The sequence below is a fragment of the Ictidomys tridecemlineatus genome, chromosome 6, assembly GCF_052094955.1.
Source record: "Ictidomys tridecemlineatus isolate mIctTri1 chromosome 6, mIctTri1.hap1, whole genome shotgun sequence".
In the NCBI taxonomy this organism is placed as follows: domain Eukaryota; kingdom Metazoa; phylum Chordata; class Mammalia; order Rodentia; family Sciuridae; genus Ictidomys; species Ictidomys tridecemlineatus.
In genome coordinates, this window is record NC_135482.1 from 4,185,830 (window position 1) to 4,205,929 (window position 20,100).

Genomic DNA, 20,100 nt, shown 5'->3' on the forward strand with positions numbered 1-20,100 from the left:
CAGAAGCCCAAGCTGCATGGGGGGCTCCCTGTGGGTGTCACCTGAGAGCCCTCCAGGGCCCTAGTCCACTGTCAGCGGCGACCGCCAGCCCCACAACCCCATGGCCTCCCGTGACTCGAGCTGCAGACTCGAGGTCACCCAGCCAAGGCCGCTGAGAGCTCAGGGCTGGCCCACCCTGCCCAGCCTGGATCCCTGACCCAGAGCCACGCGAGATGAGATTAGCGTGCCTTAAGCCAGCAGGCTTCAGAGCCATTTTCAATGTAGCAGCAAATATAAAAGGGAGATTTAAGGCCAATTAGAGACCGAAACTGAAATACAGAAATCCTAAATGAAATACTAGCAAACAGAACGGAGCTATGTAGGCAAAGAACAATTCGTCTTCATTAAGCCAGATCTGCTCTCGGAAGGCAGGATCGATGAGGCCCTGACAATTAGGGTAATTCACCCCATTAGTCTATAATAACTAATCATATGCAGATCTCAGTCGATTTAATAATAGCATTTAATGGTATTCAACACAGGCAGGATTCTAAAGACGCTTAGCAGACTAGGAATAGAGGAGATTTCGTAACATGATAAAAGATTCTGATGAGCCTGCAGCAAATACAATCACAACAAAAGACTGGAGTCGCTCCCCCCAGCTCAGGAGCCAGCCAGGGACACCCACACCACCGCACCTGTTCACGGAAGGTCTCAGCCAATGGCAGAAGCAGGAAAACGAGGAGGCACGAGGACCACAAGTTCGAGGCCGGTCTGTGCAACTTAGAGAGTCCTTGCCTCAAAATAGAATTTAAAAAGGGGCAGGGGCCCTTGTGGCTTAGTGGTAAAGCACTTGCCCAGCACACAGGAGGCCCTGGTTTCCATCCCCAGCACTGCAGGTTGGAAAGACTTTCTACCTGGTCAGGCACAACACTCCTGGAGTGGGAGGCAGGTGGGTGTGAGGGCGGGAGACGCAGCAGCCTCACGGAGGAGGGGCTTGTGGCCACCCGAGGACAGGGGGCTCGGAGAGCAGCAGGTGTGGCTAGGTGCAGAGCCGGTGGTAAGGCACCTGCTCTTTGCCGGCACCAACCAAACCCTGGGTAAACACCGAGTCCTCGGCAGCCCTGACGGGGGCGTTACCCCCTATCTTACAACTAGGTCAACTGAAGGTCAGAGTCAAGCCACTCACCCATGACCTGCAGCCCAACGGCAGACCATCCCAGACCGGAAGAGACCCAGGAGGGCAGGGACAGGCCAGGCACCAGGTCTGCACCCTCCCAAAGCAGGACGCGCCGGCTGTGCCGCCCAGCTGCGCCGCACACAGCCCAGGTGACTCGGGCTCGCGGCTCGCGGTTTCTGGGGTGGTCTGGGAGGGAGGGGGCGGGGCCAGCTGTGGGGGGCGGAGAAGGCGCAGCACCCTGAAGCGCTGGCCAGCGGACCCCACGGGGTGCCAGCCCTGAGCCCCCGAAGCCGTGCTGCGGGCACTGCGTGTGGACAGAGCGTGCACCACCAGGGTGGGGACGGGGCCAGGGTGGGGACGGGGCCAGGGTGGGGACGGGGCCCAGGGTGGGGACGGGGCCAGGGTGGGGACGGGGCCCAGGGTGGGGACGGGGCCCAGGGTGGGGACGGGGCCAGGGTGGGGACGGGGCCAGGGTGGGGACGGGGCCAGGGTGGGGACGGGGCCCAGGGTGGGGACGGGGCCAGGGTGGGGACGGGCCCAGGGTGGGGACGGGCCCAGGGTGGGGACGGGGCCAGGGTGGGGACGGGCCCAGGGTGGGACCCGCCTCCCAGCCCCATTTGCTGTGGACCGGGGAGCAGGGCAAGGACCCTGTGGACACTGGAAATCTTGGGGAACCAAGGGCCCACAGGATGCAGGGGGGTCGGGGCAGAGGGCTGCGGGGCCCCTGGGCCCTTCATCATAGAGAAGTGGCCACAGCAGGGAAGGGGGAGGGGGCCTGGCTCTGCAGAGGGGCCGCGCATCTGGAGCTCCTGTCCCCAGATGCTGGCAGCAGGAGCCGCTGCTCTCCTCCATCAGAAGTCCCCCCTCAGGGGCAGAAGGGCCCCATGCTTCCCCCTGGTGCTCCCACTGGGAGCTGTGCAGCCCTGGGCAAGGCCTCAGCCTCTCTGGGCCTCGGTGACCTCAGCAGGAAAACGGCAGCATCCGGTGTGTTCCGTGCAGAAGGGCCGAGAGGACTCCGGGGGTTCACCTGTGGGAGTCGCTGGACACTGTGCTGGGCACCTGCAGAGACTACAGATGTGTCAGCTGCTCTTGTCACTGCGCGTTACCATCAGGGAGGAGCACCTGACGAACGGGGGCGGGGAGTGCCGCTGGGGCCTCAGCCTGTCACCCCCGGCCCTCCTTGGGGGCTGGGGACTGGTGTGGAAGGGCCAGGGCTGGGAGAGGCTGTGCAGAGTGGCTGACCACAGGGCCCTGGAGGATGGGGCAGGCCCTGGCCAGGGCACAGGCCTCGGGCGGGAACCGGGCACCGGAGCCAGCTTTCTCCCTGCCCAGGACGACAGTGGCCAGGTGCTCACATCTGCAGGGCCTGGTGGTGGGGCACGTGGGACGGCGGCCAGGATGACTGTCACCCGCTGGGGGGCCCCGGATGGACAGGCCTCAGGCTCCGGAGCTCCCCCTGCGTCTCCCGGCTCGGCTGGGAGGAGGCGGAGCGGAGCTGGCTCAGCTGCATCGGGCTGGGATCTGCATGATCATCCTGGACCGGGGCCTCTTGATGGAGCGGAGAAAATCCATTAAGGGTTTAAATCAAAGCTCAGGACACAATCGGCTCCTTGTCAGGGCTCCACGGCGGCTCGGTGGGGCGGGCCCTGCAGGAGGCCAGCCGGGCCCTGCCATCCCAGGGCCGTGGCCATCCCAGCAGCTCTCGTGCCTTCACGGAAGCCCCTTCTGGAACTTTCCGCTGCACATCTGGCTTCTCCTGGCTCATCCATACCCCCCGCCCTGGGGCCGGTGACTTTCAAAGTCCATCCCGACGTGGTCAGTCTTCTGCCGGCTCCCGAGGGCTCTGGGCCCACCCCAGCCCTGGTGGGGGAACCTGGGGGAACCTGGGGGAACCTGGGCCCGAAGCCAGCTCTGTCCCTCCCGGCAGGTCCCTGGCCCCTGAGCCTAGTGTCCCGTCTGCAGGCTGCCACCAAAGGCTGTGACGATAGCAGGGTGGGGGCAGAGGTGCCACACTGAGGCCCCTCTTGGCCTCCCCGGCTTCCCCCGCCCACCCTGGCCCGTCCTGGTCACGCCTGGGGCCCTGGCAGGGGCTTCCCCGCCCCCGTCTGGCTGAGCATCGGGCCTGTCCAGGGCGCCTTTCGGGGAGCCCCCAGCTCCCGGAGCTTCTCCATGGCGGCCTGGGCCCGCGGGGCTGCCCGCGACACTGACTTCCTGCCTCAGCCGCAGGCGCTGGCCAGGGCAGAACCGTGTCCGGCCCCCAGCGTCCCACACAGCGCCCAGCAGGAGGGCTGTCCTGAGGGCTGGCTGCCAGGGGTGCGTCCACACGCTTCAGCCCAGCCGTGGCCACGTCCTTGAGCCCTTGCTGGCCCTCGGCCAGGGCCCGGCTGGGAATCTCTGCCCGGCCTCGGCTCCCTGGGGCCTCGCCTGCCCCTCCGCCTGCCCTCCGCCTGCCCCTCCGCCTGCCCTCCGCCCGGCCGGCCCTCTTGCCCGTCCACATGCCTCCTGGGCTTAGGGGGCCTTCAATTCCTCCTCCTCCAGGAGCCCCTGGTCCCCTGTCACCTCAAACCCTGGCCTCTGACGGCTTCAGCTGCCAACTTGAGCACCCGGATCTGAGAGTGGCCAGCGGCCACACAGCCCTGGGGACAGGAGCAGGTGAGAGCCACACTGGGCTCTCCCTAGGTGACCGCGGGCAGCTGGAGGTTCCCGGGGTCGCCCCGAGCTGGGGAGCCAGGATGGGGAGCTGTCTCCGTCCAGCCCTGAAGGCTCCCTGCCCAGGCCCTTCCCGGCCCTGACCCCCGCAGCCCCTCCAGCTGGTGTGCAGGGCCAGGCCTGGCTGCTCTGCCCACGACTCGGGGGAGGCTCTGGGTTGACGCGGAGCATTAAGGTGGAATTAAGCAGCCAATCCCTCCCTCGAGGATTAGCCGCCAGGAGCTCAGTGATCTCCGTTAATGCCGCCTCCCTCCAGCGCCCTCCCTCCCTCGCCGCAGAGCGGGCGGCAAGGACCTTAATCAAATCAACCCTCACATCTGAGTGCTGAGGGCCTGACCTCGGAGCCCAGCCAATGGGAGAGGCCAGAGGGGATGGCCAGGCGCCCTCTCTCTGGGGACGGACATCCATATGGATGAAGGATGCAGGAATTCCAGCCCAGTCCTGCTCAGCCCTCCCTGCAGCTGCCTTCCAGTCACAGGGTCACCTCACCACCCACACCACAGCTCCTGGTGGCAGGAATATTATTTACATTTTTAGGTGAGTAGGAGCTATGGCTCAGAGAGGTTGTGTGGCTTCCTGAAGGTCACACAGCACATTGGGAGTCAGCTGTCAAGCTGAGTTTCGGTGACCTTTGGCCAACTTCTCCTTCCTCTGTACACTGATTGTTCTCAGGGGAGCAGGGTAGGTGAGAGTGGGTGCGGGAAGGAAAGGCCAGAAAAGGGGGCAGGAGGAAGTGGTAGGCATCTCCCTCAGACACCTCTGCCCCAGGAGGGGACGTCCAGCCCCAGGTCTGGCCGTGCAGGAGTCTCAGGTGCTGGCCCTGCCCTCTCCATGCACCATGTCACTGGCTTCCTCTCTGGACTCTGGTGGGTCCTCCAGGGACCGGCGACGGGCGAGAGCCCAGGAAGCAGAGTGAGCAGTGGACAGTAAGATGCGGAAGATGCGGGGTTAACGACGAGGGTGGAGGGACGGTGAGGCACCTGCAAGATGGAGGGATACTGTGGAGACGAGGGGGCGGGGGAGCCGGCGGGTGAGGGAGGCCCCCACGCCTGCTGACCCTGAGAGCTCTCGGAGGGGCAAGGCCAGCGGGGACAAGGGACGAGCCTCAGGAGAGTCCACGCTCCCAAGGCAGCCAAGCTCTGAGGAGGAGGTTCTGCACCAGCGGACAGTCCACAGCATGAGGGCCAAACAGGGCTGCTCCAGACAAGGGGAGCCGCGGGTGTGCCCTGCCCCAGCCAAACCCTGGGCCCGGGTGCATGCCCAACCCAGCCCAGCCGAGTGCCCACCTGAGCCCAGGCTACGTGTGCACCTCGGTCCAGGTGAACGCACACCTGAGCCCAGGTTACATGCACATCTGGGCCCAGCCTGCATGACCACCTGAGCCCAGCCTGCATGACCACCTGAGCCTAGCTGTGTGCACACCTGAGCCCAGGTGAATGCACACCTCAGTCCAGGTGAACGCACACCTGAGCCCTGGCTACACACACACCTGAGCCCAGGCTGCACGCACACAGCGCTCCTGTAGTCAGGGGCCAGGAGAAGAGATGGATGGACAGGGGCTGGGAGGCCGTGCAGGGCTGCAGCCCACCCACCGAGGGCCAGGCCCTGCCCAGGCACTGTGGTCAGAGCTGCGGGCAGGAACGGGGAGAAAAAGCAGGACTGTGTCTGGGAGGGTGGTGTCAGAACCACAGGGCAGGCCGGGCCTGCGGACGGTGACTTCGAAGCTCAAGGTGAAGGAGCCGACCCTCCTGACCAGGGAATGGCCTGCACCTGGTGGGGGTGGGGCAGCGGCTGGCCTGAGGGATTGAGAGAGGCCGGGAGGCCACTCAGGACACAGGGGCCAGGTGGGGCTTGGGGATGGGGGTGGCGCCGGGTGGACACCCAGGCCCAGGCCGACGGTGCTCGTGGGCCAGGCAGACCTGTTCAGAGGTGTGCAGTCCAGGAGGGCTGTTGGCCTGGGAGAGACACAGCAGAGGGGCAGAGGCTGGACGGCTGGGCCGGGAGAGTGGCCGTGGCCTGTTAGAAATCATGGAGTCAGTTAGGGCCATTAAGGGGGTGGGGGGAGCCCAGCCTGGAATCTCAGAGCCGAGCCCCAGATGGCGCAGAGGCGCAGGACAGGGGTGCCCGTGTAGTATCTGGAGTTACAAAGAGAGCGACAAGATCAAGGGCAAGGGGAGCGCAGCCATTGCTGGGAGAGCCAGGCGCCTGGTGTCCCCAGCTCACAGATTTGCACACGTGTTAAACTCCAGCGCAATGGGGCTTCCTGGGGGGGGGGAGGAGCTGAGGCCCCCGCTGGGCGTCACCCCTCCAGAAGGAGCCGCCAACCTCAGGGGGTGGAGTCAGAGGCTGGTCCGCCCACCTCAGGGGGTGGAGTCAGCGGCTGGTCCGCCCACCTCAGGGGGTGGAGTCAGAGGCTGGTCCGCCCACCTCAGGGGGTGGAGTCAGCGGCTGCTCCGCCAACCTCAGGGGGTGGAGTCAGCGGCTGGTCCGCCCACCTCAGGGGGTGGAGTCAGAGGCTGGTCCGCCCACCTCAGGGGGTGGAGTCAGCGGCTGGTCCGCCTACCTCAGGGGGTGGAGTCAGAGGCTGGTCCGCCCACCTCAGGGGTGGAGTCAGCTGCTGGTCCGCCTACCTCAGGGGGTGGAGTCAGAGTCTGGTCCCCCAACCTCAGGGGGTGGAGTCAGAGGCTGCTCCGCCAACCTCAGGGGGTGGAGTCAGCGGCTGGTCCGCCTACCTCAGGGGGTGGAGTCAGAGGCTGGTCCGCCAACTTCAGGGGGTGGAGTCAGAGGCTGGTCCGCCCACCTCAGGGGGTGGAGTCAGCGGCTGGTCCGCCTACCTCAGGGGGTGGAGTCAGAGGCTGGTCCGCCTACCTCAGGGGGTGGAGTCAGAGACTGGTCCGCCTACCTCAGGGGGTGGAGTCAGCGGCTGCTCCGCCTACCTCAGGGGGTGGAGTCAGCGGCTGGTTGGCAGTGCCAGGGCTCAGGGCTGCGACCTGGAGGTGGGCAGAAGCAGGGCGGTCGGGAGGTGGAGCCCGGGAAAACTCAGGTGTCAGTTGACAGACCTGGGAAGGATCGTCCAGGGGTGGGTGGGGGACCAGGGCCACACCAAGTCCAGAGCGGAGGCGAGAGGGCCAGGAGGTGGGGTGAGAGAGGGCCCTGAGGTCTGCACCACGCCACGCCCCACACTGGACATCCACAGGGACGGTCATTGCTCCTGCCAACCAGCCTGCCCAACTGTGCAGGTGGCAGGGCGGGGCTCGAGGTCACCTGGGGTTGGTGGGCACTCAGGGCAGAGCTGGGGTTGAAAGCCGTTTGCCGCCGTCCCTCAGCACCCTCTGCTGCCCCTCTAGGGGGACCGGGCATCCCCACCCTGCAGGTGGCACCAGTAAAGGGGGGGTGCAAGCCCAGCTCCAGCCAGGGCTCGGGTCCAGCACCAGCTGTGTCCAGGGACCCCAAGTTCAGTTCGATGATTAATATGTTAAAACCTCATTGGGGACTGCCCATAGCGGAGCGTGCACTGGTCAGTCTGCAGGGGCTGCTGCCCATCCCCCAGCCCTGCCACCACTGGCGGCAAGAAGAACTGTCTACAGTCTCTTTAGGTACCACCTGGCGCCTGGGGGCATGGGCCCCGACCTATGGCCTCCTAAGCCGCTCCCCTACCCGAGACCCAGTTGGGTTCCTGACGCTCCACAGTCCCCCCACCCCCCTGAAAGGGGGTGCTTCACAGAGACGCCAGGAAACCCAGCACTTGGGGGCCCTGGGGGCGCTCTGACACCTCACCCTGGGCCACACCCTGCCGTCCAGGGCCTCAGGGTCTCACTTCAATCTCGGGTCCTCCCACCCATCTGGCTCCTGAGCCCAGGCCTTGGCTCCTGCTGTCCCCTCTCCCTGGAACGCTGGTCCCCCAACGGCCCTGGCCAGTGTCACAAGGTCTCGGCCTGGACGTCACCCCCAGAGCTAGGCCCTTCCTCGCTCCCCAGCCTTCATTATGAGATCGTTCTTTCTGGAAGTGTCCTCTACTCCTGGGACGTCCAGCTCCTCTGGCCAGGCCCTGTGCTGGCCGTAGGAACCAGAGCGGAATGAGACCCAGGCCCTGCCCCAGAGGAGCCAGCAGCCTGAGGACAGAGGGCAGAGGCCTTGACCTAGGAGTCCAGCCAGGTGCGGGGTCTCGAGGCCAACCCCTCCTGTCCGGTGCCTGGAGGGCAGTCAGAGGTCAGCAGGAAGGCACGGGAGACAGAGCCCCAGGCCCAGCCGAGAGGTGCACACCGCACTGGGAACCCGGGGAGGACAGTCTCCTGTGGGCAGCGCTCGGCGCTCTGAACGCCGGGAAAGGCGGCTAGACCTGACCACGGGGGAGGGGGCAGCGGGCCAGCTTCTAAAGTGCCCAGAAGGGACGCTGCATGACGGGTCCTGGTCACCTAGGGGGTGACAGGCAGGGACAGGTGGAGAGCAGCCATGGGCTGTAGGTCTTGGGAAGCCCCCTCCCCACGCAGCTCCGGTTTCCGGGTGCAGAAGGGAGAGTCTCATGACGTCCCCAGCTGGGGCTGCCCGAGGAGGCCGTGAGTGTGACTGAGCCTGGGTGGGGGCCCTGGGAGGGCCGAGGTGGGATACAGGGACAGGAAAGGGCCAGAATTGGGTTAGGGCTGCATGGGGTGGGGCATGGGAGACTAGGCAGCTGGGCAGGGACCGAGGGTGCCACCGTGTGGGCGCGCACTGGAGTCTTCAACCTCACAATAGAGACTCAGGCAGCAAAGGGGAGGTGCATAGGTGCCGGCGCCGGGTCACGGCCGCTCCGCACATTTATTGGCCCCCGTGGATGGTGAGGTGATGCTCTGCACAGCGGTGCTCCAGGGCAATCACCTCACGGTGTGACAGATGTGCCAGTTCTGGGCACAGAGAGGTGAAGCAGCCCACACAAGTCACACAGCCAGGCTGTGCACATCCACAGCGCCCTCGCAGCCCCTGGGCTGCATCTTCTGGGACAGCCTGGGGGCCACCGGGACCAACACAGCCCATCTGCCCCCAGTGCCAGGCGGGCCGCACCTATTCACTATTATATGGCTTCTAGCAACTACCTAGGACACAGCCCAGAATTTCACAGTTTGCAAAGCACCTTGCTGAACCCTACGACCCGTGGACTCTCATCAGAGAGAATTACTAGGCCTGTCTTCCAGGGGAGGCCCAGGGACCTGCCCAGCTCATACAGCGAGCAGGGGCCACCAGCTGGCCGGGTCGGCTGCCCCACCTGCCCAGTGTGGCAGCTGTCCCCTGAGCCTGTTCCCGGTCCCTCTCCCTCTCGCCTGCTGTCCACCCCATCAACTCCTTGGCGTGGGCATCCGGGAGCTGCTTACAGAAGGGACCTTGAGGCCCTGGAGCCTGGTCCTTCCCCGGGCCCCCTGGTTGCCCAGCGCTGTCCTGCAGCCCCCTGCCCTCTGCATCCCGCTGGACGGGCCCCTCCTTGGTGCCTCAGCTCCGCTGGCCTCAGCCCGGCCCACCCACAGGGCTACCACGGCCCTGGGATCCTTGCTTCAGGGTGGTGACCCCGCCACATGGAGAGTCCGGAAGCTGCAGAGGGACCCCACTGAGGTGGCTCCATGCTCCGTGCTCCGCTCCCAGGAGCAGCGGTGGCGGGATGCAGCGGGAGGCACGAGGACCCTAATTGTCCTCCAGTCCTCCTGGCTGGCGAAGCCGCCTCCGCACACCGGGGAAGCTAATTGGCGGGCGGCGTGGAGCTGCTGAGGAGCCCGCGGCCTGCGGTGACTGATCTTGGAGAGATCAGAGGCTGGAGCAGAGCTCTGCGCGCCCACCACAGGCCGGGGAGGCGGGAAGGAGTCCCTGACGCCTGTGCTCCTCCCCGGGAGGGGACGGGAGCTGGGCCCTGAGGGTGCGGTTGCTAGTCCAGCAGTGGCCCTGAAGGACGTGCATAAACACGACATCGCGGAACCAGAAGGACCACAGCCCCTCCCCCGCGTCCCGTCTCCTCTCACAGGAGGCTCGGTCCAGGAGGCCAGGCCAGTGACAAGTGGGGCCACTGTGGTCATGTCCTCCCACTGACTTTACCACAGGACGGGGAAGGAGCCCAGTGCTCCTCTTCTCCAAGACACAGGACGAGGCTGGGGGGAGAGGGAGAGGGAGGGACAGAGATGCTGAAGGGACACTTAGGGGCAGGAGGGAAGGGGAGGGAAGGGGTCTCGGCACAGGGAACAGCAAATGCGAAGACCTCAGTGGGGCAGACCTGGTCTGAGGACCAAGTGACCTGGCCAGCACTGTGCACGCCTGGGCCTGCCTGGGCCCGAGGCCTGAGGGTCTAATGCCGCAGGAAGACTCTGATACCGGCCTCTGGAGAGTCCTGGGCTCCGAGGGTCTGTCCACCCCTCCAGGCCACCACACAGGCTCACCCAGCCCTGGTCCCACAGGGGCCCAGTGCCCACCAGAGGCTGCTCTTCAGGCACTCGGGGCAGAGCCCGTGTGGGGGTCCTCAGCCACCAGCCGAGTGGCCAGCAAGGCCCTGCCTCCCTCAGGCCTCATGCAGAGAGGGGATGGCCACATGCAGCAGCCCAGGGGGAAGTGGCCTGCCAGGGCTGCCACAGCTGGAGAAGGGACCCCTGTGTCCAGGGCCCCACTGTCATCTGCTCACCATGGGCCTGGACTCTGGTCAACTAGAGCCCCTGCTGGTCTGTGGGGAGCAGGGACAGCTGGCGCTGCTAGGGACGGAAGGCCACAGGCCCAGAGTCCCACTCCTCAAAGACCTGAGGGCCAGTGGGGGGCGGGCCCTGCATGGTCACGGCCCCGGGGAGTCCGGCTGCGGCCCTGAGTCCTGCCTGTGTGGTCACAGACAAGGGCCGGGTTGGTGGCCAGGCCAGTAGACGTCCAGGCCCAGCATTGCCACCATCACAGGTGGCTTGGTGCGTGGCCCTGGCTCCCTGAGCCTCAGAGTCCTCTAGAGAATGAGGGCCAGGTCCTGCTGCTGGGCCCCCAGGCCCTGAGCCACGAGGCCTCTGGAGGCAACACAGGGAGGGCAGCGGCCGGGCCCGAGCCTCGGGGACACCAGGCGTGTGGGGTCAAGAGGTCCTTCCTGCCACAAGTGGAGGGGATTAGAGGAGGCGACGCAGGAGCGGGCCTCTGCCGCCAGGCAGCGGGGGAGGGCTCCCGGGTACATTGTGGAGAGAGGAAGAAGAGACACTGCACTCACTGGAGTTTAAGACAGAAAACATCCAACACTGCTCGACTGTCAGGAGACGCGAGCTTCCGTCCCGCCACCCAGGCTGCGGGGGAGAAGATGGGGAGGGAGGGCAGGCGGAGGGGGGTGCTGGGACGCTCGAGGGACAGGACAGCCCCCGGGGCTCAGAGGCCCGGGGAGGACCTGGAAGACCCAGGGAGTTCCCCAGGAGACCCGTCCAACCCCCCCGGCTGGTGGCACCTGTCATGTGTCCCATGTCCCTGGTGTGGCCGGGCCAGGGCCGAGCTCAGGGAAGGGGAGTTGGGAAGGCAGCCCCGGGCAGCTGCTCTTCTCCAGCTGGGGGCCGGGGTTTGGTGGGAGGTCTGATGGCCCCTGGGGTCAGGTGGTTCTCCTAGAAGAGACGGGCTCGGCCAGGGTCTGCCCAGCCCCCAGCAGGAGTTCCAGAGATCCTCCCCTCCCCCCAGAACAGCCCACAGGAGAGGGGTCACTTCAAACTGCCGAAAGGAAGCTCGAAGCCCACGAGGCCCGGAGTCCACTCCTCGAGGCCCAAGGTCAAGGGCTTTGTCTGAGTCATTCTGAGCACAGGCCCCAGGTCAGGCTGGGCTGCCGTGAAGCGGGGAGCCAGTGCCCAGGGCTGGGGCTCCGCAGAGGCTCCCGAGCCCCCCCCCAGCACTGCTCCGGGAACCTGCTGTCTCACCCCAAATAAGGACTGGGGAACTGAGGCACACAGGGGCGAGTGACCGCGGGGACCTCTGACTGACGGTGGCAGGGCAGGCATCTACTTGCAGGCCACCTGGTTCCAGGTCCAGCTCCTTGTGGGCAGAGTGGAGCTTAGTGTGGCCCCTCTGCAGAGGCAGGGACAGCGGCAGGAAGAGGCCAGGCCCCTCGCCCCGGGGTGGCAGGACAATCGCTAAGACGGCTCCTCCCAGCCGGCTTCCTTTCTGAGCTAGAGATGATGTTGGGGGGCCTGGACCTCTGAGTGACTGCAGCGGGGGCAGCTGGGGCCTGGCACCCTGGGCGGCCACCACAGCAGCTCCCACGTGTCCCCGGGGCCCTCCTGGCCAAGTGTGCTGGGCCTTCTGTGCGCACAGCCTGCAGGGGGACCCCTGAGGTCACTGGGTCTCTCTAGACCATGTGGGGGGCCACCCTCCCTCTCCTTGCTCCCTCCCCTCTCTGGGCCCAGGACCCTCCCTTGCTGTCTCCCCCTGGCTCGGGACCCCAGCGCCTGTCCTTACATTGGCCATCCCATCCTCTCCCTCCGCATGGCCCAGGCAGGCCTCATCGACCTGTTTCACAGGTGCATAGGCTGAGGCTGAAGGGGGCACCCGGGGCCCAGCTGCAGGACGCAGGCGCCCATCTGCACGTGGATCCCTTCCCTGTGGTGTGCGCTCTGCCCGGTCTCGAGTTCTCTGGAGACAGGAACATTTAACCAGGAAAAGCCGACCGGTCCCCTGCCGGGTTTGCGACAGCTGGTATTTAAACACTTCCTCGCCCAGGGCGCTGGGCCGCAGGTTCCTCGTTTTGCGAGTGGACAAGAAGGGGAGTATTTGTGAGTGACCTTTCCAGTGGCGGCCTCTCTGCCGGCTGCCGGCTGGGTAATTCTCCAGAGCTGCTGTGGCCAGAGGCTCCAGCTCTGAATTATTGAAGAGCAGGACACTGTGACTCACTAATGAGATCAGAGGCTCCCGAACCACTTCATTTGGAGCTAGTGCCAGGCGAGTGTGTTGGAGCCCGAGGGAGCCGCCCGACAGGGTCCCAAGCCACCCACCGCCTTGTCCAGGCCCAGAGAGGGACGGCAGGGGCTTAGCGGGTGGCAGCAGGGCAGCCAGCTACCTGGGGCACAGACCTTCTGCCTCCGGCCTGAGCCTGGGCAGTGTCCTTCCGTGCCCCCTGCCCTCTCCTCTGCCCCATGCTCAGCGGCTCCTCCTGGAGAAGACTCTGCTGCCCCCTCGCCGGGCTCCCACTCTCTGTTCCTCTTCTTGGACCTCTGCGCTGGGAGGCCGGCAGGGACTCAGGTGCTGCTGTCCCCTCTGGACTCCACTTGACTGTTTCCCTGACACCCATCTGTGACCCCAGGGGTGGCTCCTTGCTGAAGAAACCTCTACTCCCCTCCCCCGCCCCCCAGGGGAAGCTGGCCCAGGGCTGTCCTCACCTGGCCTGCAGGGGGACGGGCAGGTGACTAAATCAGAGTCCACCCTGGGACTGCAGCGCCCCCCCCCCAGTCGGCTCCGCCTGTGGGCCTGGGACTGCACCCTGCAGGCTGTGGGGACAGGTGACAATAGCCAAGGGACGTGAGCAGACAGACCCCCAGCTCACAGGACATGGCCTTTTCTCTCCTGCTCTATCTGCAGGCCCCACACCTGTCCACAGCCTGGAGCCCAGGGCGGTGGCAGCAGCTGGGCTCAGCCAAACCCCAGCCAAACCCAAGGAGGAGCAGGAAACGCACGTCGGCTGCGGTGAGCCCTGGAGCCGTGGAGCAGGCTCATCCCGCGGCAGTTAGAGCAGGAGCTGGCCAGGGCAGGGCCACGCAGGGCCACGAGGAGGCCCCCTCCTCCTCAGCGGGCAGTGGGCCTGGTGACCTGGCTGAACGGTCACCCCCGTCGGGGCTTTCCTGGGGCAGACTCACCCTCAGCCCCACAGCCGGGCCAGCGAGCTGGCGGGACCCAGCACCCTCCAGAGGGGCCTCCGCGGCCCTGGGAATCCGGCCGCCTCCGCAGGGGCTGCACACGCAGCAGGGATTTGGGGACAGGCCGGGGACTCGATGGTGGCCACTCGTTGGCACTAGGGTATTGGTGCTTTTGCTCAAGGTCGAGTGTCTGCAGACTGGTGGGATGTGCACAGCCTCGAGCGCCGAGCCCGGCTCTGAGCAGCGCTTGATAAATCTACTGCTATTTCAGGCACACGCCTCCGTTCCCAGGCCTCTGGGCCCCGTGGCCTCTCCGCGGGGTGGGGAAGCAGCCACCACCTCCCTCTCCCTCCACTTTCCTGGTGGCTGCAGCCGCTGTGCCCGGCCGGGGGCTCTGAGGGTCTGGGGGGCCTCTCGTCCAAGGCACCCAGGGACGAGGCGGTGTCCACACGTCCACACCGAGTGGGAACCAAACCAGCCAGAGCCGAGCAGGCGTCCCCAGGTGAAGCCAGCACCCAATGACCGATGGCTATGGCCACCTGGCTCTGCCCTCAGCAGGCTGTCCCCATTGTGAGAGGTGACCCCAGGGCTGTGGACCCAAATCTGTCTGCCTTGGCTTCAGCGGGAGCAGAGGCTGCTTCCACGGGCATTGTCCCCACCATCTGACGCGGATGGGCTCGTGGTGCCCTCGTAAGGATCGCCGCAGGTTGTGTGACCTCGCGTGTGTGTCCAGCAGCATTGCTGTGGGCCTACGGGGCACCAGGCTCCAGGCTGGGATGTAATGGACCTGGAGGCTCCCAGTGTGATCAGGAGAAGACCAGACCTTGATGGACAGTGTCCCCTGCCCCAGACACCACCCTGTGCTGGCAGCCAGTGGCGAGGCCAGTGGCTGCGGGAGCGTGCCCAGCTGGAATTCCATGCCGACCTCAGGTCACATGCAAAGGTGGCAGAAGTACTGGGTGTTGCTTAGGACACTTGGGGGGTTCTAAGGACACATGGGGGAGGGAGCAGGGAGAGGGAAACGGCCCTGGGGTGGGATGTGACTTGGAGTGGACAGCAGGGGTCAAGTGTGGCCCTGCTCAGGGGCCTTGGCAGTCCCAGGCCCCATGTGGCTGCCCAGGGTCCTTCCACTGGCCACTGTGAGTGCTTTCCTCCTGGGTCTGTGCTCCCCGTTGGAGCCACACCTCTGGGCCAAACTCCCCAGTAGCCCTTCTCACCTGCTCTGACCTGGCTCTGACCTGGCCAGCCCCACTGCAGGAGCTGGCGGAGCCTCGTGCCAGCTCAGCCTCAGGCGGAGACAAAGTCCCACCTCGTCCCACGCCCCTCGTGACTCCTCTCCCGGGAGCCGGGCAAGGCTGATCAAACCCCTCCCTCCGGCCCACAGCCCCTGACCCTCTGATGAGGGGACACGCCTTAGTCCACCAGCTCTCATCTCTGATGGCTTGACCCTCAGGTGAGGGTGGGCCCAGGCACCAGCACAGACAGCCCCGAGGCAGAGGCCAGACTTGCTGGCCCCCGTGAGCACGAGGGGCCAGGTGGGCCGAGCTCCAAGTTCCCTCGCGCCAGCTCGGCTCCGCGGCCCGAAGCCACCCCAGTAGAAACCAGCCCCTTCATAAACCTCGGCGTCCGATTCGGGACCTGGAGACCACGGGGAGGCCGAGTCCACCCTGTGCAGCCTGTCCCTGGGACGGCCCCTGCCCACCACCAGCAGGCAGGACGGCTCTGGGTGTCTCTCCTGCCCCCGCCGCGTCCCCAGAGCAGGGAGGGGACACCTTCTCGTGCCCAAGGCCCCAGGCTCCTCTCACACCCAGACGCCTCCTCGGAGCCTTTCCCCCTGGCTCCTCAGACCCCTAACAGGGCTGGCACAGGGAGCCGCCGGACGCTGACATTCGGGTGGCAGCTGAGGTTATGGAGAGACGGAAAGGGCAAGCCGTCCCCACCGACGGGGGCACAGAGAGAGGCAGTAAGGGGCGCCGGGACCCCCCTCCAGAGCAGCTGGAGGCCTGAACCGGGACCCGCAGGGTCCAGGGAGGACGCAAGCCACCACAGAAAGTTGCTCCTGCCTCCCGGGAGCCCCTTCCCCACCCCCAGGCCACAGCCGGCCTCGTCCCCAAGGGAGCAGCCCTTACCTGTGGGAGGCTGGTCACTGTCCAGCAGCAGGGTGAGGCTGGCCTGGGGGAGCTGCTCTGGGCGTCCCGGGGCCTGTGCTGGGGAGCAGCCCCTGGCCGCGCTCCGTGCCGCTCGTCCCAGGTTGGAGCTCCTCTGGGCGTGAGCCTGTGGGGATGGGGGGCCTCCCAGAGCCGGGGTCAAATATTCCTGGCTGCCACCTGCCACCAGCCCATCCCAGGGGCCAGCTGCCTGGGAGGGGGGCGCGGCGGCCAGCCGGGGCCGCAGGCATCTGCGGGAGTGTCGCGGCCGCCGGGCTCTCAGGCTCCTGCCTGCTCCCAGGCTGAGCCGAGCTGTTTATTTTTAGAGCCGGCCCTTCCCCAGACGCCAGGATCCCAGCTGAGATCTCCAGTGGCTCAAACTGGCCCGTTCCCCGAGCCGTCCCCTACCGGGAATGTTCTGGGGGAGGGAGAACCAGGCCCCGCAAGGACCTGGGAAGTGTGGGGCCTGGCGGGGTCCCCAAGACCCCAGCCCTCCTGCAGCAGCCAGGCCCAGGACAGGCGGGGGCCAGGTGAGCCCCTCCTTGGCTTGCTCGGTCTCCTCATCTGGAAGGACAGAAGGGCCAGAGCAGGGCTGGGACCCGAGCAGGGCTGGAGGAGGAGGGGCCGCTGTCCACTCTGTGTTCCCCGCGGCCCAGAGCATGGTCCTCGCTCCATGGTCACCCACAGAAGGCTCTTGACAAATGCTCAGCTAGTCAGGGGACAAGTGCTGTCCCCTCAGATGCACTAGCTTTAGTCTCCTAATCACCCCCGAGGCCAGGGGAACCCACCATGGACGGGCGGGGTGTCCGGGGTCTGGAAGGGTGAGGGGACTGCCGGGACCCGGGGGAGTCAGGACAGTGCAGGGCTCCCAGGGGACACCCACCCCCGGTGCTCCTCTCACCCCCACACCCTGCCCGGGCAGACGGGTCCTCTCCTCCACCCTGGCATTGCTCACAGGCCCCGCTCATCCCCGTTGGTCCCCATGGGCTGCCCTCCCTGGGCCAGGCCCTCTGCACGCCCTCTGCCTCCCGCTCATCCCCGCTGGTCCCCTGGTCCTCCCTGGGCCAGGCCCTCTGCACACCCTCTGCCTCCCACTCCTCCCCTCTGGTCCCCTGGTCCTCCCTGGGCCAGGCCCTCCGCACACCCCTCTGCCTCCCAGGGTGTTCTCTGGTGCACCCGGGGTTCACCCTGGCTCAGGCCACCCTGCCTGGGGGCCTGCATTTCTCTCAAGCCTCTGCGTGTTGCTGACCCGGCGGGACACCCAGTAGCGACCCACCTCCCACTGCCAGCCCAGGGCCTGCTGAATGACCAGAGGAGGCCCGGTGTGCGGCTGGCCTCGTGGTCGCTTTGACCCAGCCTTAGGGAAGGCAACGGAGCCTGGGGGCAGGGTGGCCGGGCCCCGGGCTGTCTCAGTGTGGAAGCTGTGGGCCAGGCTGCCCCTGCCGGAAACTGAACCCGAGCCTGCGGTGGACTCTCCCCCACCCACTGCCCCTCTGGACAGATGCTCGCCCAGAGCCTGGGAGGCCACCGTCCTCCCTCCTCTGTCTGGCAAGACACTGGGGAACCTCCCAGGCCAACGCCCTCCTCTGCACGGGGTGGGGGGGGGGGTCACAGGCTGTCCCAGGGGGCTGGGCTGGGGGACTCGCCCCTCTCCCTCCTCGGGAGCAGGCAGCTGCCTGGATCTGGTGGTGCATTGTAGGTTCAGCTCTTCCCCTCCACTGGGTCTCCTCCGGCCTCTGGGTGCTGCCAGGAAGCAGGGGAGCCCACCAGCCCTTACTCCTCCACAGGACGGCCCCCCCGCAGGCCAGCTGGCGGACCATTGGGCCAGTCCTGCAGAAAGGCCTGGTGGGGGGCCCTGCCCTCTTCACCTCCCGCTGGAGCTGCCAGGCCCCTGCCAAGCCCCTCCTCAGTAGGGCAGCCGCCCGTTGGCTCCCACTGACCCCAGGCCCTGGGCCAGGAGAACACACGACCCCTGTGCCTTGGCTCGGGGACGTCCCGGGCACCTAGTGGGTGGTGGGTGGTGCCCAGGCTCTTCCTGGACAGGCTCAAGACCCCTCCTTCCAGGTCCAGTGCTGTCCCCTGAAGCTCCTGCCCACGCTGCCCTCCCACAGGTCCCTGCCCAGTGAGCCCGGGGCCAACCTAGGGCTCCCGTGGCCTCTCCCTGCTCCCTGCCCGTGTCCTGCACACTGGAGCCTTCTCCCTGGTCCATCCCCACCCCTTCTCTCCACTGGACACCTCCCAACCCTCCTAAAACAGGTTGCAAGCCCTTGACCTTGCTGACCACCTACTTCCTGCAGGCCTCCTGCTCTCCCTGTCCGTGATGGCTCTTCTCAGTATCTACCTGAGGTGGACCCTGCTGCGCCAAGGCCCGTGAGTGGTCAGCAGCTACCTTGGTGGACCCAGCCTTACGGAGCTTCCTGGGTTGTTCTTTGAGGAGGGGACATTCAGACTGTCCTCAATGCCAAGGGGGAAATGCAACACTAACAACAGCCTGGGCAGGACCCTCCCGGACGGTCATCTTGTGACCGAGACTCCGTAGCCTTTGACCCACGCTCTCCTGGGGGTTCCCCCCCCCCGCCCCCCCCCCAGTCCCCTGCTCTGCACAGTTGTCCCCTCTCATCCCACACCTGAGTGCCATTCCGAGGTAGGTCTTGCTGGCCGACTCCACCTAGTGTGTCCTCAGGGTGACCCAGTGTTGGGACAGTGCACGGCCTCTGTCCCCTGCAGTGGGAACAGCTGTCAGATGTGGTGTGAACTCACGGGCGTCCCACGTTCCTCACCCACTCATCCGCCAGCGGACACCAGGGGTATTTCCAGTCCTGGCCGCAGTGGAGAGGGTCCCATTCCTCTGGCTGGTCGGGCCTCGGAGGACATCCCGTAGCACTTTTTATTATTTATTATTTTTTGGGAGGAGGAGAGAAGCACTTTATTTGCCATGGGGACAAGACTTAGGGCCCAACAGAAGTCATTTTCTATTCAATCAAATTGATGACCTGGAGGAGTGGAGGCACTTTTTAAAATGTGGGTCCCGGGGATCAAGTCTGTCTCCCACTCACTATTTCTTTGGCTCTTGATTTTGAAGACTGCTCTCCCTGGCTGTGGAGTTCCAGGTGGCACACTTCTTTCTTTCACGGTTGTGGATTTCTGTCCAGTGGCCTGGGCTCCGTGTTCTAGGCGTGTGCCCCTGTGTCCCCCAGCTCGGTCTCAGGGCTCCGCGTGTTTCCACCACGTGAACGCCAGCCCTCGCTTACTTCTTCCCCGGGCTGGGTCGGCACGACTCTGGTTAGGACTCACCATAATCTGGGGCATCGTCCTGCAGGGTTCCTAACGTTTTTGATAGTTTGAGGTTCACAGAATCACCCGAGGCAGTGTCGTGTTCCATCACCTGACACCCGCTGTCCCTGTCCGCCATCTCCCTTCATGTGGGACGCGAGCACATTCACAGCACTGCTACGTGTGAGCCAGACCTGGCTTCATGCAGGTTTCCTGGGTCCCTTTCCGTCCCAGGCCCCTGCAGGATCCCACGTCCTCATACTTCTCCTGCTCTCTTAGGTCCTCCCGGCTGTGAATGTTCCTAGACGTCCCTGACTTTGGGGCCTGGAGAGTTTTAAGGATTGCTGCCCCCTGCTTTGCCGAGTGCTCTTACTCGGGATTGTTTAAAGGGTGTCCCCCGGTTAGGCTGGGCCGGGCCGGAGGAGGAGGGTGCAGAGGAGAAGCGCCTCATCACACCCGCCCAGGGCACGTGCGGTCAACGTGACTCATCCCGGTGGACACTGGCCTGGACAGTGTGACCACGGTGGTCTGGTCGGTGTTCTCCACGTTGCAAGATACATCCAAGAAATCTTGAATTTGGGGTCTTCTGTCCATGTTTTTGTTTATCCAATCAGTTTTTTGCTCCAGTAGGGACTCGTGGGTATTTATTCTTGGGTGATGATCAAATCTCAAGGCACTTTAGTTTGTGGTTCACCTGGGCCAGCCCTGGCAGCTGGCTTCAGTGTCCCCTGAACCCTCTCTTCCCTCCCTGCCCTGGGAGATACTGGGCTGATCCTGTGCACTTCCTGCCCCATCCCAGGACCAGGTCTCTCCAAGGAGCCCCGAGATTTGTGTTAGAAACAGATTCAGGGGCTCAGAGCACTGAGCCCTGCAGCGGGTCCTGGGGGGCACGGCAAGGAGAGCCTGTGTGTGCCACGCCCACGGAGCCCTGCCTCTCCACCCCCACCCCCACCCCCACCCCAGCCCCAGCCCCTGTGAACCGCAGTCCGCGAGTGTCTGCAGGTTTGCC

The 20,100-nt window shown here is 65.6% G+C and overlaps 1 protein-coding gene across 1 annotated transcript in view; it reads right to left on the bottom strand.

Moving 5' to 3' along the window:
• Shisal1 (shisa like 1) overlaps nt 1-16,076 on the bottom strand; it is a 93,527-nt gene extending 77,451 nt beyond the window's left edge. The window contains exon 1 of the mRNA XM_005338590.5: nt 15,801-16,076. The gene's annotated coding sequence lies outside the window, so the exon portion shown is untranslated. The remainder of the gene's footprint in view (nt 1-15,800) is intronic.
• Nucleotides 16,077-20,100: the final 4,024 nt, after the last annotated feature.